Source organism: Cyprinus carpio, chromosome A21 (assembly GCF_018340385.1).
Source record: "Cyprinus carpio isolate SPL01 chromosome A21, ASM1834038v1, whole genome shotgun sequence".
NCBI lineage: Eukaryota > Metazoa > Chordata > Actinopteri > Cypriniformes > Cyprinidae > Cyprinus > Cyprinus carpio.
This window is the reverse complement of record NC_056592.1, coordinates 23,614,057-23,628,405: the sequence shown is the minus strand read 5'-3', so window position 1 is coordinate 23,628,405 and position 14,349 is coordinate 23,614,057.

The following is a 14,349-nucleotide window of genomic DNA, read 5'->3' as shown; positions in this document are numbered from 1 at the left end:
ATCTTCTTGAACCAGTTCACCAAATCTAACTGAATCGTTTGAAACGGTTCGCGTCTCCAATAAGCATTAATCCACAAATGACTTAAGCTGTTAACTTTTTTAATGTGGCTGACACTCCCTCTGAGTTCAAATAAACCCAATATCCAGGAGTAATCCATTTACTCAAACAGTACACCTGACTGAACTGATGTGAAGAGAGAACTGAAGATGAACATCGAGCCGAGCCAGATAACGAACGAATGATTGACTCGTTCTCGAGTCAAGAACCGTTTCTGTCGGACGCGTCCCATTCGAGAACCGAGGAGCTGATGATACTGCGCATGCGTGATTCAGACTGACACACAGCGCGTCCTGAAACGAACTGGTTCTTTTGATGATTGATTCTGAACTGATTACTAATGTTATGAGCGCGGGTAAAACCGAAGGCTTGAATCAAGGGCAGTCATCGCCAATGAAGATATTACGTTGAGCGCAAAAAGAACTGGTGAACCGTTTTTCTTCAACCAGTTTTATTGAATCGAACTGTCTGAAAGAACCGGTTCGCGGGAAAAAAAGAACAGAACTTCCCATCACTTCTAGTGATCCGAAAACCTATGCAAACCGGTTCTTGACTCGAGAACGAGTCAATGTTTCGTTCGTTATCTGGCTCGGCATCTTCAGTTCTCTCTTCACAGCAGTTCAGTCAGTGTACTGTTTGAGTAAATGAATTACTCCGGGATATTGGTTTATTTTGACTCAGAGGGAGTGTCAGCCACATTAAAAAAGTTAACAGCTTAAGTCATTTGTGGATTAATGCTTATTGGAGACGCGAACCGTTTCAAACGATTCAGTTTGATTTGGTGAACTGGTTCAAGAAGATCCGGTTACATCGAGAGATTCGTTCGCGAACCGGATATCACTAAACTGCAGTGTTGTGAACGCGCGCTCATACAGACACGGAAGAGAAGAGAACGCGCTGAATAAAGTCGTAGTTTTTTGCTATTTTTGGACCAAAAATGTATTTTCGATGCTTCAAAAAATTCTAACGGACCCTCTGATGTCACATGGACTACTTTGATGATGTTTTATTACCTTTCTGGACGTGGACAGTATACCGTACATACATTCTCAATGGAGGGACTGAAAGCTCTCGGACTAAATCTAAAATATCTTAAACTGTGTTCCGAAGATGAACGGAGGTCTTACGGGGTTTGGAAACGACATGAGGGTGAGTCATTAATGATTTTTTAATTTTAATATTTGGTGTGAACTAACCCTTTAATGTTTTTTTTTTTTTTTTTTTGTATTTCAGTGCCCAGACACAGTGGAACAGTGGCAGCTATTAGCACATGGATTTGAGACTCAGTGGAACTTCCCAAACTACCTGGGTGCTCTGGATGGAAAACACGTCTACATTCGCCCACCTCCTGCATCGGGATCAACATTCTACAATTACAAGCATTCATTTTCAGTAGTTCTAATGGCTCTGGTTGACAGCAGTTACAGGTTCCTGTATGTACAAACCCGATTCCAAAAAAGTTGGGACACTGTACAAATTGTGAATAAAATCACAATGCAATAACGTGGAAGTTTCAAATTTCAATATTTTATTCAGGATACAACATAGATGACACATCAAAATGTTTAAACTGATAAAATGTATCATTTTAAGGGAAAAATAAGTTGATTTTAAATTTCATGGCATCAACACATCTCAAAAAAGTTGGGACAAGGCCATGTTTACCACTGTGTGGCATCCCCTCTTCTTGTTATAACAGTCTGCAAATATCTGGGGACTGAGGAGACAAGTTGCCCAAGTTTAGGAATAGGAATGTTGTCCCATTCTTGTCTAATACAGGCTTCTAGTTCCTCAACTGTCTTAAGTCTTCTTTGTTGCATCTTCCTCTTTATGATGCGCCAAATGTTTTCTATGGGTGAAAGATCTGGACTGCAGGCTGGCCATTTCAGTACCTGGATCCTTCTTCTACGCAGCCATGATGTTGTAATTGATGCAGTATGTGGTCTGGCATTGTCACATTGGAAAATGCAAGGTCTTCCCTGAAACAGACGACTTCTGGATGGGAGCATATGTTGTTCTAGAACTTGGATATACCTTTCAGCATTGATGGTGCCTTTCCAGATGTGTAAGCTGCCCATGCCACACGCACTCATGCAACCCCATACCATCAGAGATGCAGGCTTCTGAACTAAGCGCTGATAACAACTTGGGTTGTCCTTGTCCTCTTTAGTCAGGATGACATGGCACCCCAGTTTTCCAAAAAGAACTTCAAATTTTGATTCGTCTGACCACAGAACAGTTTTCCACTTTGCCTCAGTCCAAATGCTTGAAAATGCAGTTTTCCATCTCGTGCTGGAAATACAACAACACATGTGTGCAAAATCCCCACACTCTGCTCAAAATTTTTTCAGCATTATGAGAAGACAACAACATTCTGGTTTTCCTGAGAAGCTAGCTTTTCCAGGGTTTTTCCAATCGTGTGCATCAAGTTTGTTGACTCCTCAATGGAGGATTATTCCAGCATCATCCTGCTGCACTTCACACAAGGCCTTAGTGTACATGAGTGTCTGAAGGTGCTTGGCAAAGGCTCCTCTGTGAGTGCTGTGGGCTTTTCTCCACAGATGGTGGATTTTGCTAGTGGACTGCTGGGCCGTTGCTCAATCACAAACAATCCCATCTCATCTTGAACACCAATCACCAGTGGCATTGCCATCTGAGGGTGAACAGGAATCACTATCGGCCGGAAGTTCCTTAAAAAATCATATTACTACAAATGTTTACCAAGCCTAAAAATAAGGATGGGGGCACAGGCTTTTTGCAAAAATAATTCTTTTTTTTTTTCCTATTTAACGTTTTTCATTTATGTGTGCGGGTATTATGGGGAATGTGGCTGTATCTGTATGATTGCCATCTGAATGACTGATAATCAGCATGTGATTACTGACTGTATGACAGCTATCAGTGTGAATGTGTCTATACGAATAGCTATTAGAGTGTGATTATTAACTATATAGCCAGACCTCTGTATGATTACCATCTGTATGACAATGCTGTGTCTGCTAATATAAGTATATATTTGGCATACAAATACATTTTTATTTTTTTTAAAAAGGGGGAAACACATAGGCTCTTGAACAACTGTCCATACTTTTTTTTTGTTTCACTGTTTTTATTTTTATTGATTGAATGAGTATCTTCTTTACCTGACCACCCGCTCCTCTCCCCTCTACTGACTCTTTCTTTTCTACCTCTGTTGCTATATTTACCTTTTCCAGATCTGTTATAATCGAGGTTAAGAGATTATACACCCTCATAACGTTATGAAATTTGTGTATAATCATCATTCATAAAATTCTAACATAGTAGAGATTATCAAAAAGAAGGAAATTAAGTGATTGAAACCGCCAGTAGGCGGCAGCGTTTCACTGTTTTTTAGTAGAATGAGTTTAGCCACCTTAAATCGTTCATTCATCCAACCTGTTCAAAAGTCAGATCAATACAGGAATATGAAACAAAAACACCAATGTGAATACTTTTGTCAGGAGTATGATAATTACAGACACTATTCAAAAATAAACTAGCAAACAGACCGCTGCTTTTGGCAACTTGTTATACTGATAGTTTCTAGCTGAAATACATTGCAATCGATTAGCTAGCTAAATATATATGGGGTAATTAGCTATTACCACAATATTCTATACATGCTTATGTCACTGCTAGTCAGTAGAGGCTGCAATTATTATGATTCAGCAAATTAAAATATATGAGGTATTTGCATAAGTATGACCATCATTTCTATACATAGTCCGCTGTGCAGACGCTTTCTCTTCATTTTTGGCGCTAACGCTACATTCGCTCTACACTCTATTCAAACACCATCATGTTGTTTGGTGAAAGTGCGACTCATTGGTTGGGCGTTACCAATCGGTTGCAATGGAGGGGTAAGGATTTTTCTGATTTATTGCTGACAAACTCATATTTGATTAGGACAAAATTAGTTGTTACAAAAATAAACGAATTTTACATATTTTCGCCATTTGATCTACTGTGATTTTCAGGTTGAAACTATTGGGGGGTTGTGACAACATGGATTTGAATATCCCCCCCATAAACTACTCCCCTGGGAACAGTAAACATAACCAAATAAGGACAACAGGAACTAAGACTGGGGTAAAACAAGGAAAATCAGGTCCACAACACTGACAGGTATCTTCTTCAAATTTAAAACAGAAACTCATGAGACATGTGTCTTTCAACCCATTACTTCTCTGGATTGCTCCAGGACTTATGTCATGTACTTGTATATGAAATAAATAAATAAAAAAAAAGATTCAGTGTGGTATATTGTTTTTCAAGGCATTAATTAAGTAAATGAAAGCAATAAAGTTTTTACTCAAAAATAAATTATTCTGTAAACTTACCCTGATATTTAGGTTGGATGTGCTCTCCTTTTTTGTGTGTGTGGCTACAAAAACTGCAGCAGGGTCAGGCTGTCTGCCAGTCTTCTGAGCTCCACTACTTCCTGAAGGTGCAAGTTTTTTGTATCACATTACTGGGTTTGAAGAGAATCCCACCTTTTCCTGAGCTGTTTCTCTGAAAGATAAAGTATAATTTTACTATGTTGATTTCACATTTGCTGTACCAACAAGAGTTATTTTAGTTCTTATATTTGTGGATCTAGATGCTACATGAAACAACTGCCTATGTAATAAACCAAAATAAGAGCGTCATGATTTTTGGCAAGCACACACATACACAAAATGCTATGTATTTTGCACAAGTGAACGAAGCAAAATTAATAAATTTGTGATAAAAACATAATACCTCAAAAGAATTTTTACCTGATATAACAGGCTTATTTTCGATCTCACGGCACATGTTTGCTTTTGCCACTCGGTTTGCATATCGTTTTTCGGTGATGTCGTACAGAGCTGGCCTCTCCTGAATCAAGCTGATCAGTTCATTTTCAACTGCCTCGTTCCACACGGCCATGTTGTTTGCAAATATTTAATGAGAAATGTTACGTAATGACAGCAGGCTTCTTTGTGGTCCCTCTTGACTTCGTAGTTTGCTTGGTTTCGCCACTTCCGCTTTTCTCCTCGTGCTTTGATTCGCTAGCTGGACCGTAGCTTAACAGCCAATCAGAGCACGCTCTCTCACCGATGGCCCCGGCGACGATTCAACATGCTGAATCGGGCCGACATGAGCCCGACCAGAGCTGATCAGAGCCAACGAGTGGAACACACCAAACAAACTAGCCTGACCATCGCTCAGCGTCGGCCAGACGTTTGCCAACGGCCGACCATTGGCTTGGTGTGTCCAAGGCTTTAGGGTCTCTTAACTAGTTGCTTATTAGCATGCATATTACTAGAATATTAGCCATTTGTTAGTAGTAATTAAGCACATATTAATAATGCCTTATTCTACATTACCTTATTCTACATCCCTAATTCTTCCCAATATCTAAACGTAGCAACTACCTTACTAACTATTAATAAGCAGCAAATTAATAATTTATTGAGGGAAAAGTTGTAGTTAAAAGTGAGGTGTTCCCTATTCTAAAGTGTTACCGATTAATCTTTTCTTTTACAGCAGATTGGAACATTACTGAGCATAACTTCACACTAAATGTGGCTTAGAAAAGGTAAACTCACATTAAACAATTCAGAAAAACAACAGACAAAAAATACTAATTTTAAATAAACATCACTGATTTTACATATAAAACCATGATTTTAAATTTCATACAACATAGTGTTTACTGATTTTATGGATACAAGCGTGAGGTGACATTGCAGACTATGTTTTTCAAGTTTGTTTATCGCTGTGTTAGTTCAATGTAGTTGAAATAAGTATGAATAAATATATTTATTAAGCATTTATAACATGCAAGTTAAAAAAGGCTCAATATTTGGATGCTGTAATATTTGTGCTACCAAAAAAAAGTTTAAACGATAGTTCAGCTAGAAATGAAAACTGTAATTTACTGTGCATATTTGTGTGGCATATAATAGGACATTGTGTTCTGTATGGGTTGCCTCATTGAATCAAGAAATTTCATTAATAAAAGCAGCACTTCAAACACCCACATCAATTACACTCCAAATAGCTGCTTCACAGCATGTAAGACATTACTACATCAAGGAACCATCTTTGATGTTTAAATGCTTGAAGGTTAGCAGCACTTCAAACCCCTGCTGTATTTTACATAAAACATTTATTACATATATGCAGAGAATTACAGTTATGTGTGGCTTTAAATTATCCAACCACACACAAGACCAGAAACCCCACTGTGGCCATTCACAATTAGATTTTTAGAACTTTTATTAGGCCCTTGGAGTATTCATGAGGCATACTTTTTTTTTTTTATCTCATGCCATGTCAATCAAATTTTCCCGAAACTCATGAGAATGAAGTTCAGAGTTGAAATGACGGTCAATACAAGATCAGGAATATGTACCATTTAACTGTGTGTCTATTTGTGTGTGTGTGTGTGTGTGTGTGTGTGTGTGTGTGTGTGTGTGTGTGATATACAGATTTTTTTCTTCTGTATGCTGTTTTCCTAAGATATCATCAATAGTAATATATATCATTTTTTTCCCCCCTAAAGGATGCTTACAAATTACTACCTAAATGGTCCACATTTTATTTATTATTATTATTATTATTATTTGTACCTGCCAAAATGGAGCCATTGGATCCATTTTGGCATTATTAGCGTTGCCATAGAAAAAAAATATCTTGTGAACCAACCTGAGTAGGATCTACAGTCTGTCATCTTGTAATTACGGTAATTTCAGCATGACATGAATGCAGCAAATACTTGGGCTGTCATAGTAGAAATTAATCTCATATCACCACCACAAAGTATAAAATAATATACTCACCACTCAAAAAAAAAAAAAAAATGATTCAAGACTTATAAATATCTCAGCTTTCATCACACGCACGCTGTATACACTATCCTGTTCACTTGGCAAAAGTCAAAGTGATTCAGAGGTGCTGTCTTGTTGCATTCATCCTGAGAGGCCAGGCTCCTGTACGCTTCTGTTGACAGCTAACACATCTGTCTCTTCCACTGTAAACGCTCACCCACTCTCCAGTCCACCCTTCCTCTCACCTTTGTCATTTTCAGACAAGTCCCAGTAGATTTCTTCAGCTCTGCTTGGCCCTTTTGCAGTTCAGTCATCTTCCACCAGTGAGGTCTAGCCATGTTGCATAATATTGACCAAGTTCAAGCCTGCAGGGTTCGCTTCAATCACTCCATATAAGAAATCAATCTGTGGGTATTGAACACATGGAAATGGGAATTGATGACTGAGGAAAGAAGGAACAATGTCACGGTGATGGGACTGAATACAGAGTAAGAGTGTAATTGTGTTTACACCTTCTGGATTACACCTTCAAACTTACACATAAAAATAAAAAATAAAAAGTGTAAAAACAATTTTCACTTGGAAAGTGTTGAAAAAAAATCACAATTACCAAGAAACAGCAAATAACACATATTTTCAGAAAGTCTGAAATAGAATTTTCTTGCAAACATACTCCAATAATATTTTAATAATCTATGAAAAATTTATTTTTACAGTGTACTTACATACTACTCATTTTTTTCTATGTGTGCACTGACCTAGATTAATCTACCTTTGCCAAACCTGCAGCATACAACAGAGCACACATCGAATGATATATCCCATAATGCAATGTGCTTAATAAAACAGGAGTGAAATCAGCCACAATTTTCATTTTGACCTTTTTCTTAACGCATTACTTGATTGCCAAATATAAACATAATTAATAAATAAAAAAAATTATAAAAAAAATAAAAAAGCTGCATAATTCATATTATTTCACAAAATATTTTTATATAGGATTTGTATTCAGTATGCAGTGTTGTGCTTTATATAGTGTTCCATCTGAACATTGCCAACAGATAGATAGACTGTGTGTATTCTGAACTTGCACTGTGTCAGCAAAAATGTTCTAAAATCAAATTTTTAATAAGACGACAATGTCGGCAGTTATGCCAGCAAATGTTACTGTGGATGACAGTAATTTATTCCAGTGTGCATAGAGTTTAAAAGGAGAGGACAAATTAAATTGTAATGAATGGGTCTCTAGCAACAGCAAAAGTGTGTTTTTCATCTGCTGCCGTGGAGCGTTCAGTATAACATACTGAAGATTTGATGTTTCTCTTTTGATGCTGATGTCTTTTACTATCTGATTCCTTTTCTCTTCCTCAAGGAAACATGAAATAGTTAACATGCAGCTCAGCGGCACGCATGAAGAGAGTCTGCGCGCAGCCGTCTCCGGGGACTCGCTGTAGGGAAGAACCAGTAGAGCAGAACTGTCCTGTAGCATCAACCGCAGACGACTCCAAACAGTCCTCCATCTGGGGTCAGTAGGATCTTCCCACTCACATACAAACATCAAGGCCACTGCCGCTTCCTGCACTGACTTGCCTCAGCTGGAGTGATTCACTCTCTCACCCTGTCGGCCCTCACCAGCATATGGGTGACGAAAGACATGACAGGCTGTGTTAAGATTAGCCCACCAATGAACGAGATAATGCCTGACCCAAGAGCTCATGAGAGCGTGTGCGAAAGACCGAGATGATGTAATAAACGGGATGATGAACATGCTTCACATTTCCCAGCAGCCTTTGTGGGGGCGTAAATGCCTGCCAGTAGTGAGATGAAGTTAAAGATGTTAATACAGACAAAAACAGTCAGGCTGAACATTGAGGGACAAATTTACCGAACAGTTTGACCACTTTGTCTTATGATAACATGCATCCTGTCACCATAAACTGGCCTTTCAATCATTTTGTCAGAGTTAATAACCTCATATACACACTCAACATTTAATTTTATTGCTAATCAACAATCCTTCCTAACATATTGGAGAGGAAAGAAATATGTTGATCTGACAGTTATGGGTCATTGACTAGTTAATGGCTATTGTGTTATGTTAATTGCAATTAAAAAAAAAAAAACATTCATAATGTTGTTGCAGATAAAAAAATAAAATCTAATTAAATATTGTCATTGGGGGACGATAGATCACTGTAGTCTGCTACAAGATGGGAAACTGCTATGCAAATTGTGTTCAACAAAAATGTATTGTCCTGTTATACCTGATTTTAATAACTCCTATAGTTCCAATTCATAATTAGGGTTACATAATAAACTCAGTATAATAATCTAGGGCTCCGTTCACACAGAGAGCATCTTCGCATCCAAAAACTCAAGACACAGCACTAAGAATTGTTATTTTTTTTTTTTTAAAGTAAAGTAAAGTACAACACACCTCCCCCACCATCTTTGCATCAAATAAAACAGTTGCCATGCCAATTTGCTACAGTAAACAAAAGTTTGCAATGCTTCCCCCGCCTGTGGGGTCTTCTGATTGGTCCACTGTTTTGGAACTGACATTGATGAGCGGTGCTGCGTGTATAAGTTTAAATTCTTTTAACTTGGTCTTAATAACATGGCTTTCAAGTGTGAGATGATGCAAAAGATGCGAGACGCAACGGTCATAAAAAACAAAAAAAAAAAACATTACATAGAAAAACTATGTAAAAGTAGCGCATTGGAATCGAAAAAATGCACTCTTTGTGAATGGCCCCTAGGTATTCTTGGGCTGTTTTAAAAAAAAAATAAAAAAATAATAAAAAATAATAATAAAAAATATAGATATCAGAGTTTTTTGGAGTGGGGATGAATTTACCGTGATCTGCGGTGACATTACAATCGTGTTGCATTATGGTAAATGGGGCGGCCTGAAGTGAACATCTGAAGTAGACCTGCTCCCTCTATCAAAATCGAGAGGTCGAGGGCATAGGTGGAACATGTGTAAGGCTGGCCATGAGTACTTGGGGCAAAAACGCAACTAAATTGGACAAAAAATGCCCCTGCACAAACAAATTAAATCTATTACGTCTGTTGCTAATAAAGTAAAAATAAATAATCAGTGTCGATTGTGGCATCAAATTAAGATCTGCTCGTGTTGCACCGTATTTCATTTTAGATGTTTTTACAGTGTTGTGCATTTTAACCAATCACACACAATTCTGTTGAGCTAAGGAATGTAATGGCCAATCAGAGGCGTGCAGATGGTCATCGCTGAAGCTCATAAAGTTTGAGTGTGCGCGCACGTTTTCTTCAAATTTTTAGATATTTCCTATTGTTATATCAGTTTGCATTTTTTGTTACTGCTAAAGCACATATTTTTGACTCTCTTAGGTTTCTTTATTACCTTTAATTACCAAATGGTTTAGTCCAAGTAGGAGGGACTTGGTCTTTTTAAGATGGCCTCTCACATTTGTTAGGTAACTAGTAGAGTGAGTTGTGAGATGATTTTTTGCAGCGGAATTGTTTTCCTTTGGGTCAAATTGTTTGACATAGCCAAATGTGTGTGTGTGGTTTTGAACTTTCACTGTAAATACCTTTGACACACCAGCGGGAAACCTTCATTTTTTGCACTCCTGGGAATAAACATTCTGAACTTTTGACTCCATTGTCACATCACCTCATTTTTACACCTCCATCTGCCAGTATGTTTGGAACGCTGGTGTTTAGGCTGATCAGAACACCACTGGCTCCATTACACTTACTAACTATTCATAAGCAGCAAATTAGAAGTTTATTGAGGCAAAATTCATAGTCATTAGTTAGTTAATAGTGAGAATTGGTCCCCAAACTAAACTGTGACCATTTGAGACTATGAACTATATAGATTTGGCTATGTGAGAATTTTAACTTTAAAAATCTTTCAAACTTCATACAGTATGAGCAATGTCAGAGAGTGAGGTACTAGCTCTAAAGATGCTCAAATTTACATGTAAGAAAAAAAAAAACTTCACAGGTTGTCTGTGTAATATCAGGATTTGTGCTTATGACAGAAATTAACACTGTGTTTATTCTAGTGAATGAGACTTTGGACTATTAGAATTCTTACTGATGATATCTAAGAAATGTTTAATCTTTAACTTATTATATTTAATCATGTTTATCTTATGAAAGGTGCAGCTTGTCTTCTAACTTCTCCTTGTGTGTTTGCTCACAAAGGCACCGTTGAAGTGTGTGCAGAGCTTTAATACCATCTTTAAAGAAACTGCCATTTTGAAGCATTTATAGATGTTATCCAGAATTCAAGTAAAGGCCAAAGTGCAAAGCCTTTCTCTGTTTAGTCTTTTTACAGTTCCACAAATTAATTTCCTAATCCAAAACAAACAAATTCAAACCTATAAAATAAAATTGAATCAAAACTCAACAAAAATTTTTGAGAAAAAAATCAAATCTTTTGAAATCTAGTTGATGAGGAAAATTGCTGCTGTTCTTCACATTAAGTTTTTGATTTAAATGAAATCTGTTGAAATCTAGTTGATTCAAACTGTCATCCTTTGTCATCACTGACTATAAAATGTAAATGTAAATTGTAAATTATATAATCAGTTATTTATTAAGAAAGCTATTTCCTCTTATGTAGATTCATTTTGTAGCTAATTTATTTTAGTAGCTTGTAAGCTAACTACTGGTTTGTAAAAAATAAACTCTATTTCAGTTGTAGTCATCTTTGTCATTTTTTATTAGCTTTGATAAATACAAAATTCTACCATACAAAAAAACTACAACTTGTACTATAAAAAATACAAAGCTTTCACTTTTAAATGTTCTATCTATCCAGTTTAATTTATAAATAAATATGCAGTGTTTTTCATTCATAATAAAAGTTTCTCCAAATTTGCCCACAGAACTGTCAAAACTTGAGAAAGACATGCAAATCTCTGGGAGTCTCATTTAAAAGAGTGGTGAGACGAAGACACTTTCAACCATCAATTGCCCTCAACAGCTTTTTTGTCTTGGACAGTGAGCCAAATCTATTCATATTTAAGGATTATATATATAATAAAATAAAAAAAATAATAATAAATGAAAAATAAAAAAAAACTATATGGTCATTTATAATGTTACAGTGATGTAAAATTACACATACTGTGATGCATCTTTTTATCGTATTGTCCACAAATAAAGTGTAAAGCCTGGAGCTAGAGTTTGAGCTGATCAGATATGAAGGACAGTGACAGCATAGCCATGTGTCAGCTTGACCTGGTTTTATGAAGGGAAATTACTGTATACTTTATGGTTGGAAAAGAAACTAAATAAAATGAGATTTTAGAAAAGCTTTGGTACTGGCAATTTGTGGTTCTGCTACAGACATTCAAGATTAGAACACAAAAATCAGAAAGACTGGTCTTCTTCCTGAGCACTAGCATCATTCTGGCTGTCTTCATTATATAAAATGAACTTCCTGTTGCCCATTGGCTGCAAATTTCCATTATGTCAGCACTCGTGACTCAGCCTGACTCAAACTGCCTCTCCATCAAGAAGAACTGACATTACTCTTACCCTCTCAGGATACGCTCTTGTTACTCCATTCCTAATCTGATGAAGGGTATTAATGAAGTCTTGGTGGTGAACAAATCTGTTTGTTTTTTTGAACAAATATTTTAATGAATGAAGCATTCTCATTCACTCCTAATTTAAAGGCAACAACATGAATAAATAGCCAAGATGTAAGGGGAGAAATTTAATGGTTGGACCTACTGAACAATTCATCCTTTCCTTTTTTTCCTTTTTTGAATAAACTTGTCACGATCTCAAGCTTGAGTGCCTACGAGCTCCGCTAAAGGGGCACCATATCCTGTACCCTTTACCATTCACCCCGGACTCCATTTCCCATAATCCATTGCTCTGCTCATTATCAATTGCAATCATTTGTCTCTCATCACCTCATCAGTCTCACACTATAAGACTGACACACACACTCTCACATCGCTGGTGACTGAATGTTTGAATATTTTCCTGTTTCCTGTGTGTTCCTTTTTCAGAGTTTTGCCTTGCCCTACTGTTTTTGACCCTGGGCTGTTTCCTCAATTCTGATTGTCTGCTGCCTGCCCTTACCATTTCCTGTTATCTGGATTACCCTTTTGCCTCTGCCCCGGATATTACTGTTTGCTGTCACTGGACGCTGCCTGCATGACTACACCTTGTTTTTAAAGCCCGCATTTGGATCCCCAACTCCCTGACTCTGTCACCTCCCTCATTACAGAATCATCAGCCGTACATGGATCCAGCAACTTTTAGAGCATTCCAAGACTATCATGGACCCATTGGACCAGCTAACTTCACCTTCGGCAAAGGAGATCCTGTCTATCGAGGAAGTATGTTCATCTATTCCTGTGAGTTTTCATACCGTGTGCCATTATATGATGAGATTTAAGGACCTGTTCTGTTTTGGACTCAGTGAGCCAACAAAGTTATTGTTACGCAGAGGGGAGTATAATGGCCATTTTTGAGAGATTTTTATGGACTAAGCTCTGTTGGTATGTGGCTCTCCTTCACCTCTGTGAGAGGCAGAACCCTCTTCACAAACTACGCGCCAGCCCGCCAGAGACTTTCCACAGCACTGGCCGCTTTTCTAGAGTCTTATCCATTATGGCCACCATTCAAAACGTCTGTTCACATCAAGCCTTACTCATGACTTGCTCACGTTGTCTGCAAAGTCGCACAAAGCCTGCTCCAGTCAGCTCAGAGTCACATCAAGTCACAGCTGATCGTCCAGAGTCTTGTCACATCACAGCTGATCATCCGGAGTCTTGTCAAGCCCACAACAAATAATAAAAGTAACCCAACAACTTCAAAAATGATTGTCCAGAGTCTAGTCAATGTCACAGCTGATCATTCTAGAGTCTAGTCACATCACAGCTGATTGTCCAGAGTCTAGTCATGTCACAGCTTATAGTCTAGAGTCACGTAGTCTAGTCACAGTCACAGCTGATCGTGCAGAGTCTAGTCAGGTCACAGCTGATCATCCAGAGTCTAGTCATGTCACAGCTGATCATCCAGAGTCACGATCTAGGTCACGTCACAGCTAATAATGCAGATTCCCAGTCTTCAGTATCCCAGACCAGCATCCAGCATGGAGTACCCTCTGTTGGTGTTGGTGCGAGCTGCTGGCATTGCATAGTCTCTACACTCACTCAGCCATGTAGACTCTATGCTCACTAGCCACACAGACTCTATACTCACTAGCCACACAATTCTACACTCCCAAGCACCGCTGTTCTCAGTTCATTAAGTGACACAAATTAAATGCTCTGAACCCTGTCGGCCGCTACTCACTCCAGCTTCACCAGGGCACAGCATCAATTAGTCTCAGAAATAGACCAAGTAACCGCGGGTTTTCCCTACCAGTTAGGCTATGGCCATTTATTAGTATGTGCCCCCCTCAATAGCTTCCAGGCTACCCTGCTGCCCTCCCCCTCCCATCCACTGCACCAC